This window comes from Perognathus longimembris, chromosome 23, assembly GCF_023159225.1.
Source record: "Perognathus longimembris pacificus isolate PPM17 chromosome 23, ASM2315922v1, whole genome shotgun sequence".
NCBI classification, from domain to species: Eukaryota; Metazoa; Chordata; class Mammalia; order Rodentia; family Heteromyidae; genus Perognathus; species Perognathus longimembris.
In genome coordinates, this window is record NC_063183.1 from 27,845,734 (window position 1) to 27,854,902 (window position 9,169).

A 9,169-nucleotide genomic window follows, 5' to 3' on the forward strand; every position below is an offset into this window, starting at 1 on the left:
GGAGGATTGGAGGGGTCTAGAGAGTTATTGTGATAGAATCTTTTGAGACAGGCAGTTCTTTTGTAATTGTTTTTAAGGCTCTTATGAGTTGGGAAAAGGGTCTATGAGGGTTGGAGCTTGAGCTGACTAAACACTTGAGATGTTGGATTTTTTTTTTTTTTATTTCAAAGGAATTTCTTAAAGAACATGAGATTCTTCAGCTTTGCGAAACACAGTTTGGAAAACACTCTTCTAAAGCTGAGTATAAATAGTCCCCATCTTACTGCGGCTCTTAAAACAAAGCTCTCTGTGTACTTAGGGATTACACTGAAAGCTGTGATGATTACATGTTCAGTCAATGCATGGCTTGGCTCAGGCATTGCATTAACCAGCAAAGGCTATGGGTCTTCACCAGTGATCAGGAAAATAGACTCAGGGATAGAATAGTGGGCAACTGAGTTCAAACTGGCCTCTTGCTTGTTTTTCCTTTGTGTGTGTGTGTGTGTGTGTGTGTGTGTGTGTGTGTGTGTGTGTGTGTATACACATGTGCCTGCACCCAAGTGTACACCCATACTAGAACCTGAACTTGGGGCTTGGGTTGCTATTCCTTAGCTTTTTCTCTCAAGATTGGTGCTCTACCACCTGAGCCACAGCCCGTCTTCTGACTTTTTTCTGGTTAATTGGAAATAACAGTCTCATAGAGTTTCCTGGCTGGGCTGGCTTAGCACTCCACCAGTTGAAACATAGCTCTGCCTCTAGCTTTTTGGTGGTTAATTGGAGATCAGCATCTCATGGAGTTTCTTTCCTGGGCTCTGAACCAACATCTTCAGAGGCCAGCCTCCTGAGTAGCTAGGATGACAGTTGAGAGCCACTAGAATCAGGCTCTGTCAGGTCCTTTTTAAGTCCATTTGCTAATGCTAACATTAGAACAGTGTTCTGTCCCACTTCATTCCTGTGTCTGCAGGCTCACCATTAATACTTCCCCAGCTGTTTGGTCTTGGATCTCTGTGAACTACATTGGTCATCTAGAATCTTCTAGAGTACAGTAACCATGGGAACCACATCCATATGGAGCAATGAGAGGATTTAGATGTGTTTGTGATGGTTATCACCAAGGAGATGGATGTCTTAAGGAAGTTAGCTTGGACTAACTATGGGTTATGTTGCTAACTATGCAGTTGGATGATTTCTAACTGGGACATGTGAGCTGAAGTGATACGGAATGCAGATTTTGGCTAAGGAGAAAGAAAGCCCTCCTAATAAAACAGTAGTCATAAAAACTCTAGCTAGGAGTGGAAACTCACATCTGTTCTTCTTGCTACTTGGGAGGCTGAGACTAGAAGAATTGATGTTGAAAGACATCCTGGGCAAAGATTTCATGTTAGCCTATGAAAACTCGGTGTGGTGGCACACACCTGCTATCCTAGCTACTTGGGAAGCATAAATAGGAGGATCTAATCTCATGCCACTTGGATCAGGGAACATTAATGGAGCACCTGCCATGTAGAAGGCACCCACAAACAATGGTGATGCAAAGACAAGGGGTACCATGTTTGGATGGAGTTCCAAGTCTAGCAGAGATAATATTAGATCTTGAGCAAACACGTTGCAATATTATGTGTGGGATGCAAAGTAGAAGAGTGCTGGCATGTATTATGGGCATTTGAGTGAGCAAGTTTCAAAGGTTCCAACCCTCAAATTCTAGTTGATCCCACACGGAACAGCAACCCAACTCCCAATGCCTGGCCAAGCTGCTGATTTGTGAGCCAAACACATATGGTAGTTGTGTTAAGCCCTGTTTTTCAGTATGGTTGTGAAGCAGTGAATAATTGGAACAAGGATGGGATGCATCCATCTGTTTAGGAGTAGACAACTGTGTGCTTAGCACACAGTACTACAACAGGGTGCTGGTGGCTCACACCTATAATCCTAACTACTCAGAAGACTGAGATCTAAGGATTGAGGTTCAAAGCCAGCCTGGGCAGGAAAGGCTATGAAACTCTTATTTCCAATTAATCACCAGATAATCAGAAGCAGAGCTGTGTTTGAAAGTGTTAGAGCACTAGACTTGAGCAAAAAAGCCCCCAGGGCCTGAGTTCAAGCCCCACAACTGACAAACAAGAACAATGACTATTTTGATGATCATTGTATTATTAGTGTGAAAATTCTTGTGTGAAAATGATATTATTGAAAGAATGTTATAGGCCATGATCTATGTGAATTTATTCAGCTTTGTCATCCCTGAGCTCTGTCAGCTCACCTCTCCTGCCTTTTCTCCCTTCTCTTTCTGTTTATCTGCGTGGCTCAGGGTTATATGCAGAATGTCTGCAAGGAGCTATGTATTTCACACTGAACTGTTTGCCTTCCCAAGATGGCTGCAGGACTGTCTTTCCTAGTCAAGCTGCTTGCAGATTGTTTCTTCTGATCCATTCTCGAACAAACACAGCAATCAGAGAGTTATTGTTTTACAATTCAAATCAGACTGGACACCGTCCAACTTGAAATCTTTCAATGGCTTCCCACAGTTCTTAGCATACAGCTTCCAGTCCTGATCGGGGCTTCCACCCTTGTGTGCCCGGCCCTCTTCCTACCTCCCCAGGCTTATCTCCTAGGTCTAGGTCGATGTGCTCCAACTGGCCCTACCTGCCTGTACCACTCTCTTTGGGCCTTTGGCTCCTGGAATGCACTGTGCTATCCTGATCTTTTCTTGGAAAAGCCTTGTTACTAGCTTAACTCCTTGGTCTGGGCCACCATTTCATGTTCTACTTCCTGGCAGGAGACCCCTGTTCTATAGTACGTGTGTGTGTGTGTGTGTGTGTGTGTGTGTGTGTGTGTGTGTGCAGGTCCTAGGGCTTGAACTCAGGGCCTGGGCCCTGTCTCTGAGGATTTTTTTCACTCCAAGCTAGCACTGTACCACTTCAGCCACAGCTCCACTTCTGGCTTTTTGGTAATTCATTGGCGATAGGAGTCTCACCAAGTTTCCTCCCCAGATTGGCCTCAAGCTATGATCCTCAGATCTCAGCCTTCTGAGTAGCTAGGATGACAGGCATAAGCCACAGGCACCTGGCTCCATGGTACTTCAAAAAAAAAATTAACAATCTATTTTTTGTATAATTATACCAGGTGGCTTTTATTGTGACATTTTCACACATGTATACATTTCATAGCACTTCTTAAATGGGAAATAAGTGATCATAATTATTTTGTTACTGTATAATAATTATTTCATCTTATTAATATAATGGCAATTATATTTTGTTATTATTCGTTATTATTACTGGTAGTACTGGGGATTGAACTCGAGGACTTCAGGCTTACTAAGAAAACACTCTACCACTGGACCCACACTCCCAGCTCTTTTTTTTTTCCACTTTAGTTTGGTTTTTCAAACAGGGTTTCACACTTTTACCCAGGGCTAGCCTCGGATTCATGTCCACTCAACTTTATCCCCTGAGTAGCTAGCATGACAAGGATGAACCACTGTCTCTGCTGCCTGGCCTAATTATTTGTTTAATTTGTCTATCTCCAGAGAAGCAGCAATGATTTCTTCATAGCCACAATCTCAAAACCAAGCACTTAGGAGGCAAATGAGTGTCAAATTGACTCCTTTCCATGCGGTGTATTTCATACACAGACACTGTACTTAATTGTTTTAGATGGTTCTGCATGCCCTCCTCCATCATCAGTATCCTCACCAGTGGCAGATTTATTACAATTGGTGAAGCTTCATTGATACATCATTACTAAGTCCACAGATTGCATTAAGGTCATTCCTTTTGTTGTTGTTTGTTTTTGTCAGTTGTGGGGCTTGAACTCAGGGCTTGAGCACTGTCCCTAAGCTATTTTACTCAAGGCTAGTGCTCTACCACCTTGAGCCACAGTCTCATTTCTGGTTTTCTGGTAGCTAATTGGAAATAAGAGTCTCATAGACTTTCCTGCCTGGGCTAGCTTTGAAATGCAATTAGAAATCATTAGGAAGGATAACGTAGATCGCAATATATGTACGTACCCAAGTCTAGGGAACTCAAACTTGAATATGTGTCAGTATGCTCTGGAAAAGCTTCACACCCAATAGGTGTGTGATGAGGACCAACGATCCCAATTGTTCCAAGTTCCCACGTGTTACTGACACGACTGGCCTGAGAACTGTGCTTTGCGAATTGATGACTGATTATTGGATCTTGTTTAAGAAAAGATTTTTGTTCTGATGTTTGTTGGTGTGTTTTCCATGCTAGAGATTAGATCCAGAGCCTTGTAACACCCTGGCCATGCATTCTACCACTGAGCTACATCCCTCCAGCTTCAAAGACAAATTTTCATGTCTCTGGGAGGTACTTCATGCTGTCTTAAGTGTAGTGTTCCAAAGCAAATGGCTTGTTATTAAGAAGCCATTGTAATAAGTACAAAAGCAAAGTCAGGAACTGTATTTGGTGTGACAGCAAGTGGTTCTCTGAGCTCTGCATAATAATAGCAATGGATTGTTGGATTTCTGAGGAAAATTAGGGGAGAGGAAAACAGAAGTGGGAAGGAAAATTACTAGAGACACATGGCCAGGGGAATTTTGGAATACATGGAAATGTTCCATTTTAAGTTATTTGCTGTCCTGTGTTACAATAGATCTTATTCTACTGTCTCCAAATATTTTGATTCCACCTTGTCAACAGTATTTTGGGGGAGTGAAGGGGTCCTCTGAGTTTGGTATGGGGTGGTACAGAAAAGGGACAGCTCTGGAGGAGAGACCCAGAGCAAGGATCAATAATTCAGCAGCGACAGATCAGAATCAGAAGTAAGAAGGAGACATGCAAGCCTTGCATGGAGTCTCTGGGGAGGAAAGATGAGAGGTGAGGCTTAGAGCCATTTTCTTTTTGCATATTATTATGAAAATGGGTATGCCCATTTGCTGGGGGATTTAAAAATAAGTCCATTAATTATCAGTTGGTACCCAGCTAGAGACCAATAAGAGTAGACAACAATAAAGCCCAGTGTGCTAACATTTATATGTTGCTTGACTTTTTCACTTAAGACTGACAGGCTACCAGTGGAGCCGAACCTCTACTTCCAAAGATTTTGTGCTGGTACTGGGGCTTGAACTCAAGGCCTCAAGCTCTTGCTTGGCTTTTTTTTTTTTCTCACTCAAGTCTAGTGCTTTATCATTTGAGTCACATCTTTACTTCCTTGCATGTTACAAGTAACAGGAGTTAGTCATGACTGGCAAGGAATTGAATAAAAACATAAATTATAGACTATTCTTACCCTTAGACTAGTGTCTCCCAAAAACATATTATAAATAATTATTGTTGTTGTTGTTGTTGTTTTGCCAGTTCTGGGGACCTGAGCACTGTCCCTGGCTTCTTTTTGTTCAAGGCTAGCACTCTACCACTTGAGCGACAGTGCCGCTTCTAGCTTTTTCTCTGTATGTGGTGCTGAGGAATTGAACCCAAGGCTTCATGCATGCTAGGCAAGCACTAGTGACCACTAGGTCACGTTCCCAGCCCTGTTGTTGTTTTGTTTGTGTTTGCTTTTTTTGCTTCTAGATGGGGTCTCACTATTATAGCTCAGGCTGGCCTTGAAGTGTCTAAGCTCCTCCTCAGCCTTTGGAATACTGAGATTATAGGTAAGCAATATGACATTAGTGTCCCTGATGAGTTTCACTCGTTAAAGTTTGACCAAGAGAAAATAAGACACCAGCAAAGATTTTTCTGGTCAATAAGGGTGTAGCTTCATACAACAAGGAACATTATCCTTCGATACAATCTGTACCTTCATGCTCCATGGCCTCAGGGGGCCAGCAGAACACCAGAACATACTAGAAAACAGCATGGTTAACAGAACCTGCTTTTCATGAGAATAAATTGGCACAGGCTCTTGAGGTCAGTACCTGAACAGTCTGAAGAAAGAATTGCCTTGTGATGCATCCAGTTTGCTTTATACTAGCAATGCAATAGCTCGGCCTTTTGTGGAAGACAGGTTGAATATAAGCAATACCCCTCCTATGCCTCTTAGGGGACGCGTAAGGGTTCCTGTGATACCATGTGCTGGTGTGTGTGTTTGTGTGTGTGTGCGTGTGTGTGTGTGTGTGTGTGTGTGTGTGTGTGTGTGTGTGTGTGTGTATGCTGGTCCTGCGGCTTGAACTCAGGGCTTGGGCACTGTCCCTGAGATTTTTTTTTTCCCCTCAAAGCTAGTGCACTTATGTGTTTTATTTGTATGGAGTGTGTAGTCCCCAAACCCTCTTTTAATTAATGATGATGATAATAACGGCTACCATTTATCATGTAGTTACTTTGTTATAGGTTTTTTTCTAACGTTAACTCATCTAATGCTCAGAACAAGCCCATGAGGTCAGTAGTTAATCTCACTTTATTCTGGCTCACATTCATCCATCTGAGCAGGTAAGGCTGGATTCAAATCTCTGATCTGACTGATTCCAGCAGACTATTCCTGTTCTTAATGACCTAGAAAACGAATTCATACAGTCCATAGTAGGCCATATAACTGATTTGACCAGCCTTTGTTTGATAACCAACTCTTGTTTTATTTTGCCAGTCCTGGGGCTTGAACCCAGGGCCTGAGCACTGTCCCTGTCTTCTTTTTTGCTCAAGGCTAGCACTCCACCACTTGAGCCACAGTGCCACTTCTGGCTTTTTCTATATATGTGGTGCTGAGGAATTGAACCCAGGACTTCATGTATATGAGGTGAGCACTTTACCACTAGGCCATATTCCCATCCAGTAACCAACTCTTTACATGCTTTTCTCATTGCAAAAACCTTGCCTGTTCTCAAGTGAATGATGAGGATTAGTAGGTGAACAATAAACTTGACTTTGTAGATGCCAAACAAAGGGGGGAAAGCTAGAAGATATCTTGTAAATTACCACCCTCTTGGAAAATATTTTGGAAAATCTGTTGACACCTTCCTCAATTAGATTTTCTTTTCAGTGCCAGTCCTGGGGCATGAATTATGGGCCTGGGCACTGTTCCTGAGATTTCTTTTTTTTTCTTTTCTCAAGACTAGTTCTCTACTGCTTGAGTGACAGCTCCATTTCTGTTTTTTTTTTTTTGGTAGTTAATTGGAGATAAGAATCTCATGGACTTTCCTGCCCAGGCTGGCTTCGTACCACAATCTTCAGATCTCAGCTTCTCTGAGTAGCTAGGATTACCAGTATGAGCTCCAATGCCTGGCTCCAATTATACTGTTTAAAGTCACAGCTACTCTGTACCTCGGCCCCTATATTCCTTCTCAAAAGGCTTTCCTTCCAGAAAGGACTGGTACTACCCTCTTCACAAAGGAGTCTTTGGCAGGATCAACTGTGTGACCATTGTAATGTTGAAAGATCTTGGCTTAATTTGGTAATGTTGGCAATGTACCTCATGAAAAAAATACATTCAAGCAAAGTCTTTATTGATAATGGAGAGGTCAAGTTGTATGTTACCCAATCCTGTCACTCACTCATTTTTTTCCTGTGAAATGTTCTGAAGGTTCCTGAGGCATTTATCCTTAACCTTCTGAATATGATGCAACGCTTTGGATCTTGGTGACCTGAGACTAATCCAGATCATCTGAGATCAGGTGATGTGACCTGATGGTATAAATTCTGGGCTTCCATCCAAGAGCATTTGAATGGCATGCTCTGTCAAGGTAGCCTTTCCTCATTCTGAATCTGCACTCTAAATCTTTAAATCTGTGACTCACCACATTCTCCAACAGAGGTTGGTATGCTTGATAGCAACCCACAGATATTATAGAACACACAATCCTTATGTCCAGCTGTCTCTGTTGTCCAGGGTTTTTGCCAAAAGAACTGATATATAGATATGTTATATATATGATATGATATCATATATGTCATGCATTATAGCATATATATGACATATATATCTTTTTTATTTTTTTGCTGGTCCTGAGGCTTGAACTCTGGGCCTACCCACTGTCCTTACATTTTATACTTAAGGCTAGCACTCTACCACTTGAAGTACAGCTCCACTTCTGGCTTTTTTGGTAGGTCATTGATCTCACAGTTTTTCCTGCCTATACTGGCTTACAATCACAATCCTCAGATCTCAGCCTCTTGAGTAGCTAGGATTATAGGCGTGAGCTACCAGTGCCCAGCTGCTTCTTTACCAACAGTGCTAGTGAGCAGTTTTTCACCATCTAGTGTTATCTAACTTTCTTTTTTTCCTTCCTTCCTTCCTTCCTTCCTTCCTTCCTTCCTTCCTTCCTTCCTTCCTGGGCACTATCCCTGAGCTTCTTTCACTCAAGACTAGTGCTCTTCCACTTGAGCCACAGTGCCACTTCTGGCCTTTTCTGTTTATGGGGTGCTGAAGAATCGAACCCAGGGCTTCATGCATGCTAGGCCAGCAGTCTACTACTAAGCCACATTCCCAACTCCATTGTATAACTTTCTATAGAAGAGCAATGCATCTTTTCCCTCTGAATATAAACTATTTCCCTGAGAACATCACTCTCCTGGAAAGACCTTCATGCATTTGAAATGGAATCCCAACTAATTATGCTAGCATACGAATTCATTCTACTAATGTGTTAGAAACGCAAACATGAAAAACACCAAGCTAGACCCTAAGCGGGAATCACAGATTCCTCTAACAGGCAGCAATCTCTCTCCTGCAGCAGTGGAAACTGGAAAGTGCTACAGGTCACAGTTGCCACAGGATCCAGGGTGAAAGAGTCAAGGTCTCAGGCCAGAATCACACTACTGACAGTGTAGTAATGCTATCAGATTTTGACGGGTAGGATCAGACTTCTGTGCAAATAGGACACAGGTCACTTTGGATTTCAGTGTCTCACTCAGCTCATTTCCTAATACAACCTGGTGAGAAGTCACTTTCCAGAACTAGGGCTGGCAACTTTTTTTTGATTCTGTAAGCTTCTGAATAAGCCATGGGTAGAAGGGTAATGAATGAAGGAGAAATGGATAAAACCATGGCAGAAAGGGACTAGTGCTTTTGTTCTGTGAAAGGTTTCTTGGCCCTGCCAAGATGAATGTTTCCTTGGAATCTTATCTTTCTGGCCCAGTCTGATCTCATCACTAATTTGAGGTTATTTTTCATGCCAGAGTATTTCTGGGAAAGGTAACTTTACCCTTCCCCTCCACCCCAAACCACAGGCTGTACTGTTAGGCCTGATGTATCCTATAAGGCACATAGGAGGCTTGCCCAGCGCAGGACATAACCA